Source organism: Callospermophilus lateralis, chromosome 15 (assembly GCF_048772815.1).
Source record: "Callospermophilus lateralis isolate mCalLat2 chromosome 15, mCalLat2.hap1, whole genome shotgun sequence".
NCBI lineage: Eukaryota > Metazoa > Chordata > Mammalia > Rodentia > Sciuridae > Callospermophilus > Callospermophilus lateralis.
This window is the reverse complement of record NC_135319.1, coordinates 65,221,078-65,234,660: the sequence shown is the minus strand read 5'-3', so window position 1 is coordinate 65,234,660 and position 13,583 is coordinate 65,221,078. Positions and strand designations below refer to the sequence as shown.

The 13,583-nt window shown below is 40.9% G+C and overlaps 1 protein-coding gene across 1 annotated transcript in view; it reads right to left on the bottom strand.

Annotated features, from left to right (window-relative positions):
* The window catches only part of R3hcc1l (R3H domain and coiled-coil containing 1 like), an 80,508-nt gene extending 73,612 nt beyond the window's left edge, over positions 1–6,896 (bottom strand). Inside the window, exon 1 of the mRNA XM_076834472.1 lies at positions 6,828–6,896. The gene's annotated coding sequence lies outside the window, so the exon portion shown is untranslated. The remainder of the gene's footprint in view (positions 1–6,827) is intronic.
* Positions 6,897–13,583: the final 6,687 nt, after the last annotated feature.

Here is a 13,583-nt window from a genome sequence, read left to right as displayed (position 1 = left end):
TTTGCGGAGAGATCTGCCAACATCAACCACCAGACACAGTAAAGAAGCCACAAGATTCTAGCTCCCAGTCATCAAGTCAGAACCAGCTTTCCACCTTCCCAGTTAAGGCTTAATTAAGTGCAGCATCTCCACAATGTCCTGATTCTTGACAAAATCCATAAGCAAAATAAAACAGTTGCTTTCCATTAATATGTTGTATTAGCATGGCTTGCTACAAAAAACATCTAACCAGAAAAAGCACCCTTATTCTAGTTCAATGGCTTCATATTAAAACATACATAACTCCCTAAATATCAAGCTTTTATCAATTGGGCAGCCTGTTACTAGGGTAATTCTACTTAGAGGGCTTAATAATCCATCTCAAGTATATTCTAAGAACCTATTATATGCAATACTATGCTAAAAGTGTAAGACATAGGATGAATTACATAGTTTACAATATAGGGAGAGGAAATAAAGAGTTATACAAATATTTATGAAAGTATATAAGTGCCAAAATAGATATGTAAAGATAACTCTACCATAAATGGTTAATTTATAGTATAATTTTGGACTTATAAACAGCTTTGTTACTCCTTTAGGAAAGCACAACTTTAGTAAACACCTGGTGAGGGGAGGGGGAAGATTGGAGGAAAACATTGAAAAGGTGGGACTTGTTATTTTATGTTTACATTATGAGATTAAGAGTATTTTCTGTTGTTATCCTTTAAAGCTTTCTATATTTTCCAAGTTTTCTATAGTGAGCATGTATTAGATTTTGAGAAAAATCATTTCAAAAAGGAAATAACACTGACTTATTTTTCTTTAAATGTATTAAAAATATACTATGAGGGGTCAAATAAGTAGTTAACAGGACTGTAAAAAACTGGTTTGGTAGTTGCATGTTGAATATACAATACAAGTTTAATATTAAAGGGAAAATGATAGTGTAATAAAAACTGCATAAGCATTTTACTTGATTTACTATTAATATCCGCTTTTCTTTCCTAACTATAAGTATTTACAAGTTCTCCTCTTATAACCAAAACCAAATGAATACGCTCTCTCTTGATCAAACCTTCCTGCTTTTCCCTCATTCATTTTCTTTGTTTTTAATTTCTTACCCTGAGCTTCTAAATCCACCCTTCTCTTTACATCTGATCACCTTACTTTCTAACTACCTATGAAACTGTTGCACTCAATGTTTCTGATTTTTCCATTTCTGTATGACAGTGTTTTTTTTCTGTATGACAGTGTTTTTGGAATCTACCTTTCTTTCTTTCCCCTACAGTTACCCACCCCACTTTCAAGACATTCTTATTGTTTACTTTTTCCTTTAATTTTTAGAAGTAAGTGTTAGTATTATCCCTATTTTATAGTTAAGAAATGGAAACAGGACCACCAGTATAAATTTGAGAGGATTTAAAGCCAAGTGCTTCCCTTCTTTATTACTCTTCTAATGTTCCATCACAAACAACTTGAAACAGCCCAAATATAGCCAATATTAACACATTCAGACTCTTTTCTAAGAAGCAAATTTGATATTAAGGAATGCTATACATCTTTGGCCCACATTTTTAAAAATATTTTTCTAGTTGTTGATAGACCTTTATTTTATTTCTTTATAGGTGGTGCTGATAATCAAACCCAATGCCTCACACATGCCAAGCAAGTGCACTACCACTGAGCCCGAGCCCGAGCCCGAGCCCGAGCCCGAGCCCGAGCCCGAGCCCGAGCCCGAGCCCCAGCCCGAGCCCGAGCCCCAGCCCGAGCCCGAGCCCCAGCCCGAGCCCCAGCCCCAGCCCCAGCCCCAGCCCCAGCCCCAGCCCCAGCCCCAGCCCGAGCCCCAGCCCCAGCCCCAGCCCCAGCCCCAGCCCCAGACCCAGACCCAGACCCAGACCCAGACCCAGACCCAGACCCTTGGCCTGTTTTTGACTGTCAGCCACTTTCCTATTCCAGAAATTCATATCATGTTCATAGGTAAGCCCATATTATTTGGAAATTTCACAATACTAGACACCAGAACCTGTTGTTTCTAACAATACTTCTTTGCTTCTGTTTTTATCCCTTGTCCCAAATCTGCCAGGTTTGGCATTAAAAGAGACAACAAACAAGAGGAACAACAAATATTAATAAAATTAAGAGTGAATTTGAAGAATGGGAAACTATACAGACTAGCATGGCAATGAGTAATACACACCAAACTGGAAGAAACTGGTCTATGTTTTATTGATAGAGGAGAAAAATTCTATTCAAATGCAAGAGTACTACTGCTGAGCAACACACTATACTTTACCCCTACCTAATGCTCTGACAACTGGAATTTCTCTGTAATTCAGTTAAATTCTCAGGAGTCACTCAAGCTTCATCCATCCTCCTGGGCTCATTAATAGAGAACTCTAAAGCACATTTTCAGGTAGGTAGCATAGAGGTGTAGGGTACTCTTCCAACACATGAATAGCCTACTTCCATTTCTTCTCATTTCTCCTATAGATAGGAAGTCTGTAACAAACATAACTCAACAACTTATAGTTCTAGTTAGCAGCTGTCAAAGATCATCCTGTAGGTCACCAGTTTTATACACAGTATGAGGGTTAGTCTTAATAATTTAATTAAAAATCTATACCTTTACTCCCTTAACCCTAGTTAATTTTCTTATGACTAATGAGCTGCAAGCTGAAAATAAAAAATAAACCAGCCTCTTCATTTATTCATTTCATTTAATTAATTTATTGGTGAGATAGTTAGCTCATGAAATGGTTAGCTCATGAAAATAATGAGGACAAGGTCACAGATTCAATGCTGGCCAATTAGCTTTTCAGTATTTCATGTTCCACAGTCACAGTCAACAACCTTAATCTTGGGTAAACACTAATCTTGTGAAGCATTACCAAAATCTATGACTTTAAAATAGTAATAACAATCCCTATTTTTTACCAAGTTTAACTAGAATATGCCTAGTTCAAATAATCTCAAATCTTTTCAGCCATGCTTCCATCTTTCAAGTTTTATAGATGATGAGAAGTAGAATTCAAAATGATCTTCAGTACTACTTCAGCAGTACCTAGTCTCATACTGACTTCAAAGCTTAATTTATTTTCACAATACAGCATGGCCTTTCCTGAATCCTGTGCCTCAGTGACATAGGATATCAAGAGAATGCATCTATTCAGAACTCTCTAGCACAGTCATTACTGAAAATTCATTATGCCTACTCAGATTCTGCAGTTGAGAGTGAAGTCTACCTTCCAAATTCCTTGTAAGTAAAAACGAATCAAAGAGCAAAAGTGTTTTAAAACTAAGGAGAAAATAACACATTAGATAGGCTGGGGTAGATGTGGCTCAGTGGTAGAACAATCACCTCAAACGTGTAAGACCCTGGGTTCGATCCTAAGCATCACATAAAAATAAATGAGTGAAATAATGGTATTGTGTCCAACTACAACTAAAAAATAAATATTAATAAAAACACATTATAGCACACAAAGTAGATTCTAATGAAAATGACTTGTCTATCATCATAGCTTTTTATAAATTCTGTTGTGGAAAAAAGTTTTCTTGCTAATTCATAACCAAACTGAAACTGAAAAAGGATATAGCCAGGGGATATACAAATCAAAAAAAAAAAAAAAAGAACAAAGACTTCTTGAACATCTAAATCTACAGGCTTCTGCTGATTCCACTGCAGCACTTGAAGAAAGTAAAAGTACATATTTCAATTCTTAACCCTAAGACTTTGCCTTAACCAACAAATCATTTTTCCCTATAAAGTTTTCCTCTCTGGTTTCTCTAAACTAACTCCTTATAATTATACACCCCCATGCCAACAGCAACAGCAGACACTAAATTTCCACTTTTACAAAATGAGGTCACTGGGCACCATGACATACACCAGTATTCATACACAAGAGGCTGAGGCAGGAGGATCATGAGTTCAAGGCCAGCCTAGGCAATATAATGAGATCCTGTCTCAAAAAAAAAAAATTTTTTTTTAAAAAGGGCTGAGCATGTAGCTCAGAGGTAGAACACTCTAGGTTTAATTCCTAATGCCAAATTAAAAAAAAAAAAAAAAAAAAAAAAAAACTCTACCCATTTAAAGTCAAATAGCCTAACTTAAAAAAATAAATAATAAAAGTTTTTATAGAAAAAACTTTCTATAAAATTCTACCGTAGTCAATATCTGAGTCACAAACGTTATTGTTCTGCTACAAGCACAGAAGTGCATTCTCACTACAGATCATAAATGAAACACCAGTCCAATTTCAACTAAGTATGTACAAAGCAACATTTGGAGTCTCTAAAAACATAGAAATCACAACACAGCCCAACAACTTTTTCACAACAGCATTAAAGAAGTCTTTAAAAGTGGTGGGGGAGGAATGAACCCAGGGCTTCATGCACCTTATCACTGAGTTACACCCCTAACCCCTAAAATTCTTTTTATATAAAATAACACTGCAAAAAAAAAAAAAAAAGCCTACAATCTAAATACCCTATTTAGAAGTTTTTGTTGTTGGTAGTAATGGTGGTGGTAGTTGTGTTGTTTTGTTTTGTTGCCAGTACTGGGGATTGAACCCAGGGGTGCTCTACCACTGAGCTACATCCCCAGTCCTTTGTACTTTTTATTTTGAGACAGGGTCTTGCTAAGGCTGGTCTTGAACTTCCGATTCAGTCTCCCCAGCTGCTGAGGTTACAAACAAGTACCACTGCACTAGCTAGTAAAAGTACTTTTTTTTAAGTCTGTAGGTTAGGGATAATTATTCTCATTTTACAAACAAATGGAGCCTCCAGAAAATACCTAAAGTTTTCATCATTTCTTATTATCATAATAATTAATAAAAGCAGCAACAAAATAATAAGAATTTATTACTAAACCCTTAAAAGATACACCTCATTTAATCCTTACAGACACATTATGAAGCAAATGTTATCACCCCTGTTTTAAAAACAAATAAACAGGCTCAGAGAGGTCAACTAATTCATACAAGTTGAAAACTGGTAAGTCACAACACTGGGATTTGAACTTATATTTGTTCTACTTTGTATACAGTTCTAAAGCACTTTACTGCCATCCTGTGTTTTCTGACCTATATTCAAGTATTTTCCAATCAATAATTTTGGAACAAATACAAGCTAACATACCTAATTCCTACAACCCAAAACCCTTTTAGAATTGACTGCAAAATCTCTATTCTCTACAAGAGGGGAAAAAAATAAGTCAATGAGCAACCTGCTTAAGTCTCAGAGCTCAATAGTCAGAATCCTGACTGAAATATTGGCTATTGATATTCTGAATTTAACTCTAAGGAAACTCCTAGCATATACATCAATGACAGGTGAAAATAACAATATTTCGACTAATAGGCACACAGGTTAATGGGACTATGTTAGAAGCAGAGCTACAGCCAGGAGCAGTTTGGGAGGCTGAGGCAGGAGATGGAAAGTTCAAAGCCAGCCTCATCAAAAAAACGGAGGCCCTAAGCATCAGTGACACCCTATCTCTAAATAAAATATAAAATAGGGCTGGGGAGTGGCTCAGTGGTCAAGTGCCCCCCCACCCCCACCCCCGCAAGTTCAATTCCTGGCACCCCCTGCCTTGTTCCCGCCAAAAAAAGAAGCAGAGCTAGATTTAGTGCATGAGTAGCATCAGAGGCAAAAGACACAAGAATTGCTAGAGATTGGTCATTGGTTCAACACCATACTTGTGGATCTTTAAGTGCTTTCTCAGATGCTGGTACCTGTGTGGTGTTGAGAAAGATTAAAAGACCAAGAGGGGCAGATACTTGTGTGCGCACTGGAGAGAGGGAAGTTCAAATTCCCGTGGATCTTAAAAAATCCAGATGAAGTTTAAAATTGACTCCACAGGTGGTAAGGCCCTAATGTCACTTCTTCACTGGGAACCTAGCACAAGACCATTTGTGTGGTTCATATTAGTTTCCAAAGAGACTCTCCCTCGATTTATTAACTCCTCTGCTTCATAAAGATGTAGTTCTTAAAATTTAACTGACCTGAACTGGAAACTGAATTATACTCTGAATTTCTTAAACATGCTATAATTTATAGTCCAAAGTTTTCGCACGTATATCACCTTCTGCTGAACCCCAAAATCCTAAAAGGCTGAACAAGGAAAAAAGATTACTGTTCCCATTTTTCAGATAAAGAAAACGAGGCGACAGGAGACATTGTACAACAAAAGACCACAGGTCCAGTAAGCAACAGACCCAGACTCCTCCCGGGACATCAGACTCCAAACCCAAAGCTCCTGCTCTTAGACAACACAGAGGCAGCTGTACAGGTGCAGAAAACTTGGACGACAGGACTAGAGTTTTCCCAGGGCAGCCCCACAAGAGAAGGAAGTGCAGCCTCCCTTACAAACCGTTCACTCCCAGCCCATAGCCCCGGACACTGTCACAAGGCTCGCGGCCTGGAAATCACCGGTAGCCCCCAGGTGGTCGCAGGGTTGCCTAGGCCGCCCACGCCCCCGCAGCCCTACGGGGGACGCCACAGACCCCAGCTCACTACCTGTTGAAACCCGGGAGAGGGACGACCCACACGCTGGGAGCGCTTAGGGTGAGTCCCCAAAGCGGGTATGTGGCCCCTGAAAAGGCAGAAGGGTCCCCGGAGGGTTTCGGTCGACCCAGGGCCCAGCAGGGTCGAAGGGCAAGAGTTTCTCAGTAACCTCCGCCCCGGGCGGGGGCCGGACCTGCACGTCACGTGAGGAAGAAAATACCGGGTAACAAACACAAGAAAAAACAAAGTCGCGTCCCGGGCTGCGAGGGGGAAAGTGGAGTCAACGAGCCCCAGGTTGGAGTGCGAAGGGTTCGAGGGGAAGTGGGGCTTGTGGTTACCGGGACGCAGTGGCTCTCCGCTTCCGCCGCCTTCCCAAAGCTCAGGCTCTTCCGCTCGTGCCGTTGGAGCGCGCTCCAGGTCTCAGCGCCGCCCCCGCGCCGCGAGACCTTCTGGGGGCTGTAGTCCACGCGAGGCCTGGCCACGCCCACTTCGCTGGGTCACGTGAGTGGGGCTGGCAAATCACGGGGCCGGAAGAGTGTTTACGCTCCTGTCCTTAGAAGCCTCCCTAGTTGCCCTCATCTGTAAACCGGCTCACATCTCTGCACGTCCCCCTCGGTTGTACGTTTTCTCTTACGTTCACAGCCAAGTTTCTTGAAAAAATAATATACACTCGATGTCTCCATTTCCTCCCTGTGCGCACTCCATTCTGCCCTGCAGCTTCCGCCCCCGTAGAAAATGCCTTTGTTGCCGTCAGTCCCTGTTGCCAATTTACCGGAGGTATTTCCAGGCTCATCTTAAACCTTAGTCATTTGACGTTAATGGACGTTATCGCTTATTTTCGGTAATACTGTCCAGATTTGCCTTTTCCTTTCAAGGCATCCTATTCAGTATCTTTCAAGAATTCTTTTCCTAATTCACCTTTTAAATGTTGGTGTTCTCCAGAGCTCTTGATACTGGGGTGAGAGAGGGGAGATTCCAGCCCCTTCTCTCCTGAACTCATTGTTTATACTTCCAACTTCCTAGAGGACTCTCCTCGTCCGGGTCTCACAGGCATCTACAAAGTACTTGAAAATTTGGGGCTGGGGATGTAGCTCCATGATAGAGCACTTGTATATCATGTATGAGGCCCTCGTTTCAAGCCCCAGCACCCCAAAACAAACAAAACTTATAAAGTGAACTACTGCCCCTCTTCCCGGATTCATCTCTCTCTTCCTCTTCCACCCATGTACAGATGGTCACCGATTTGAGTAGATTCCCTTGTTTTAGTTTCCTTATTCTCACTCTTGAATGTGTTCCCTCTTCACACAAAATGCCAGTGATTTAATTCCCACCCGCACCATTTCTTAGCTGATTACTTGGTGAACTTCCTTACTGCTCTGGCAACCTCTATAGGGTCCTCCCTACTTCCCTTAAGCCAATTTACGTAAATAGTAAATTTAATCAGGTCACATTTGTGGTAAAATCCTTTAAAGGGCTTCATTCGATTGGGATTGAGAAAAGAAATGAAGGTGAATACCTTGAATGGCTTTTACAAAATATGAATCCCAGACCCATCACTCCCTCTCGTATTGTGGGTGGAAGACTCAGGATATGAGGATTTACATCAGATCTTATTGTAAGTTGGGTGACCATGGACATTTTTTAAAAGTTTTCCAGGTGATTTAATCATTCAACAAGAATATATTTTAAAAATATTTTTAGTTGTTGATAGACTTTTTCTTTAAAGTTTGGCAGTTATTTTTAGCCTTTATTTTGTTTATTTATTTTTATGTGGTGCTGAGGATTGAACTCAGGGCCTTACATGTGTGAGGCAAGCGCTCTACCACTGAACCACAGCCCCAGCCTCTGTTGATAGACTTTTATTTATTTACATGTGGTACTGAGGATCAAACCCAGTACCTCACAAGTTCAAGGTAAATGCGCTACCGCTGAGTCACAGCCCCAGCCTCAATAAGAATGTATTTTATTACTTACTATGTACCAGCACTGGTACTGAGAAAATAACATAAGGAATGGTCCCTGCACTTGTGAGTTTACTTTTTTTTTTTTTTTTTTGCAAGAGAGAGAGAGATTAATCAAATGATCCTATACCATGGGGGCACGGTTGTGGCTCAGTGGTAGAGTGCTTGCCTACCATGTGTGAGGCACTGAGTTGGATCCCCAGCACCACATAAAAATAAATAAATAAAATAAAGGTAGTGTGTCCATTTACAACTTTAAAAAAAAGGTCCATTAAATGATCGTATACCAAACAACACCAAAAAATACAATTATCAGATGTAATAAGAATTATGAAGGAAAAGTAATCAGTCTCTTTCCCCTTCTGTCTGTCGCAAGCCCCAGCCCAGGTTGGGAATTAATATATGTCCCTCATCCTATCAAACAAAGCCTATCAAGAACTTAATCACTGCCCCACCCCACATACATGCAGATTTACCAGACTGCGTCTTTTGCAGCTCTTTTAGCTTTACACAGCTGTCCCTCTATTTGGAATATCCTCCCCCTTCTTCCTTGACTAACTTCTGTCCTGCCCAATTCTCCTTTTTGGGATTCAAGACAAACCCAGCAGAATACCAGCCACATAAGGGGATTTTAAGAGGATTGAACTGAGTTGTGTAATAATTTCCAGGCAAGCAGAAGAGGCCTTTGTAGGGAACCAGGTACTGCTGAATGTGTGCTGTGTTAGCCAGTTTAGAGAGATCTAGCCTGGGGGTGGGATGGATAGTGTCACACACCTGTAATTCCAGCAACTCAGGAGGCTGAGGTAGGAAGATCCCAAGTTCAAAGCCAGTCTCAGCAACTAAGTAAGGCCCTAAGCAACCGCGTGTCAAAATAAAAAATAAAAAGGTGTGGAGATGTGGCTCAATCCTTAGTACCAAAAATAAAAAATTTTTAAAAAGGAAAAAGAGAAAAAAAAATATATCCAGCTTGAGCCAAAAACCCCACAGATCCTTCAAAACACAGATTAAGTATCACTCCCTCCAGGAAATCTTTGCTTAGCATGCCCCAACCCATGAACTGGTGAGGTCAGTATGCTGACCTTTGATGACCTCACTTCCAGAGTAGACTACTTCAGAGCCAGCTGTGAGATTCAGAAATTTCTCAAGTCAGCTTTTAAACCATTGGTAGCTTGAGAGCAGCTATAATGGTATATCAGCAAATGACATATGGGAGCGTTTTGTTTGTGTTTGGAGAGTTAGTTTACCAGCACACCACTGCCTTTGTCATGACCACACCCCTCTTAGATGCATTCCATTCATCAACTTCATTTAGCAAATATTATTGACATTTATCATTGTAAATCAGAGACTTAGCAGAGTGCTGAGGGGCTATACAGTATGAACTAACAAATATGGTACCTGCCATAGTGGAGTTTATAATCTAGCAGAGAAGTCAAAAATATGAAGTAATAACTCTATACTTTCAATTTGAGCTGGGGTGGGTCTTGGTAATGAATTGTGGTGGACATAGACTTCTACACTACTTAAACAAGGTCATCCAGGAAAGCTTCTCTGAGGAGGTGACCTTTCCACTAAACACTGAAGGAAGAGGAAGAGATGGTGAATGGGAGAACCAAAAAAAAAAAAAAAAAAAAAAATGAGTGTTCCAGCCAAAAGAATCATACCAAAAGACCTTGATTTAAACCAATATACTATAAAGAGCTGGTCAGTTTTGGAAAGAGTGTGGGTTGCATGGTCTGGATGATTTGAAGAGGTACATTGGGCTAGGTTTACACATCCTTGAGGCCATGATGAGGACCCTAAATTAAATTATAGGCACCAAAGGGGGTTATATAAACAAGGGAGTGATATCATCTGATTCGCATTTTAATACAATGTTTGGAGGACCAGAGTAAGTAGGAATGAAACAAAGTTCTGCAGTAGGATGGAGAAAAGTGGGTGGGTCTGGCATATTGAATCAACAGGATTGAATATAGTGGGGGATGGACTGGTGAAAGACTAGGACCCCAAAACAGTAATTGGTTATATCCTTCTCCCTAACTTTAGCTCTTAGAATTGGGCCTGGCACCTAGTAGATACTAAATAGCTGTGTTGAATGATTTTATCCGTTCACTATGCCAATCTCTGTGCCCCATCACTGTCAAATTATATTTAATACAGTACCTCTATCAGCCTACATAGCACTATTGTGCAAATTAGGAAAAAGCACCCCCTCCTTCAGAGGAACATGGCCCATCACCAGAATGCAGACTGATGAGCAGATTGTGGATCCCACTCCATCCCCCACCTACCCCCCAGCTAGTGCTTGCTCAGGGCAGCCTGTGTAACCACATGGGGTTTAATTTAACATCCCTGGGAGATGGTTTCATGGCATCAAAACCAGTATTCATGTGGAGAATCTGAGTTCCAGGGGAAGGAAGCTACTTGCCTACGGTCACCAGAGCATCTCTTTTGACTGAAATTCAAACCTTCGCCCTTCGAATCCCTGCGGGCTCTTTAGTCTTGGAGCCACATTGTCTCTCCCAAATCATTCAGCCCATCAATAAAAAGCTAAATTCAAAATGGTGACTTTGCTTCCTTGAGTTTCTCATCTGTCTCGGTTACTATTGTTAGAGTATTTTACATTTACATAGTATCCAATATGTGCTTGGTGCCTTACAAAATACAATAAGGGAACATGAAACCAAAAGACCTTGATTTAAAAAAAAAAAAAAAAAACAGAACAAATAAGGAATTGCTGGTTTAAAGAGCCCTTAGCTCTTGGATGAAAATGAGCTGTAGTATATTGGCTTAAGGGGACTCTGTAAACAATACCAAAAAAATAAAAAAATAAAATGAGACAAAAACCGCTGATATGCAAGCTGCTTTTCTTTTGCTACCAACCAGAAGGATGGGATATTGAAACATCTGGCTCCAGAAATGGAAGCTATGGGGAGTCAGGGATGGAGGTCAAGGACATAAGGACAGGGAAAAAACACCCTAAAGGAGGAAAGGAGTTTGTTTGTTTGTTTGTTTAGCAGTACTGGGATGGAGCTCAGGGATACCCCACCACTGGGCTACATCCCCAGCCCTTTTCATTTTTTATTCTGAGACAGAATCTCACTAAGGTTGCCCAGGCTGGCCTTGAACATTCGATCTTCCTGCTTCAGCCTCCCAAGTAGCTCTGATTACAGACACGTGCCACCCTTCCCAGCTCAGAAGTCCTCTTCCTTTAACCTTTTTTAAGACAATAGGAAAGAAGAGCATTTAGCTGGACGGGGTGGCCTACACCTAAAATCCCAGCAGCTCAGGAGGCTGAGTCAGGGGGATCACAAATTCAAAACTCGCCTCAGAAACTTAGCAAGGCCCTGTATCAAAAAATAAAAAAGGCTGGAAAGATGTGCCTTAGTGGTTAAGCGCCCCTGGGTTCAATCCCCAGTACTACTAATAATGATAATAACAACAGCAGCAGTTAACAAGTGTTTGATGTGTGTGAGAGCTGTGCTAAACCCTTTACATGCTTGATCTGAGTCAATCCTCTGATCAGACTCACATGTGCCATCATTTTACACTGGAAGAAACTGAGATCCAGATTGCATGTCATGCCCAAAGCTATGCTGCTAATAAGTGACAAACCTGAGATTTAAACCAAGACAATCTAGTTCCAGCATCTGAACTTTCAACTACTATATGATATCACCTCTAAGTTCCTCTAAGATGTTCCTGGTGCCATGTCCTCCATGTTAGATAGTGTGACCCCATGGAGCCATCTGGTTCTCAGACTCAGGGGTTTCCCTGTTGCCTATCTGCTCAGTGATTAGGACATGGTTATCTCTAGCCTAGGTTTCAAATGAGCAGTTGGAACAAGGCATGACTAAGAGATGGGGCATACATACATAAGGTAAATAGGAGAAAAACCTATAAAGAGCCCTGTGAGGGGCATTTCACAATCTCCTATGAGTTTCAATATTCTCCCAACATAATACCATAATTACCCATAGGGTATGGAAGATGGAGGAGAGTATGTTACCAGGAAAGGACTAAATAAAATTTCCCCTTGGAAACGAGAGTCCTGATTGGTGCCTTCTAACTTGAGGATTCTTTCCTTTTGTGACTTTCAACTCCTAAGCACAGAGGATCCAGATTTTACTGGGCTTTTGAGCATCAGGCTCTTCCCTGGTGACTAGCATCAGTATGTGCTTCTATTTAGAATTGCATGGGTTTCAGGCATCCACTGGAATCTTTTTAGGACAATAGGAGGGAAGAGCATCAATAGATGGTTCCCATTTAATTCATGAAGAAAAGTGGAACTCTGACACATGGAAATGACTCCAAAACCTAACATAGCAACCCAGAGGACTCTCCAGCTCTAACTGAAGCCAACCATAGAAAGGGTATAACAGCAGCATTATTTTAACTGAATCTCTGGGCTCTGAGTTAAAAGCATGGGTGGTGCCAGCACCCACCACCACACCACTGCACACCCACACCTTCGTAATTAGCTTTTCTTCACCAAGCTGTTCACCTGCCTCTTGATCTTAAGGCTTATATGGTAAAACTATCCAATGCCACAATACCCACTTGGAGGGAAGGGCTTGGTGATATTATGCCCACATTCATTCTGCATCATCTGAAAATAACTTGGCTCCAGAGAGCTGTAATTGATAAATACTCTGGACATTTTGACTCCAACATGGCATTATCTATGCCCTGGTTGTGACACCCTCAACGCCTACTTAGGATGTACAGTGAGCCACACCTCCTACTCCAGGGTGCTGCAGGGGCCTCCAGCATTCATCAGAGCTGTGCTGAGCACGAAGGAGTTGAAAAGCAAAGTGGTATGTGTAAGGGAACAAACTTGAGACCAGGGCCCCCAAAACTTCTATTATAATGCATGTTATCCTAGATGATTCACTTAAACTCAATTTCCTCATTTGTAAAATGGAGATCCACCAAGACCATCTACCTCATCAAGCAACTGTGAATAAATGCCAAGTTATATGGTGGGTGGGAAATGGTTTGGAAAACTATAAGGAGATAAAAGGGAATGGGGGTATACATTGTGCAAAGTTTTGCTCATAAGAGATAGATATGCCTAAGGAACAAATAGACATTTTTTATTGCAATACTAATTCTTCTTTCCCTTAAGGGAGT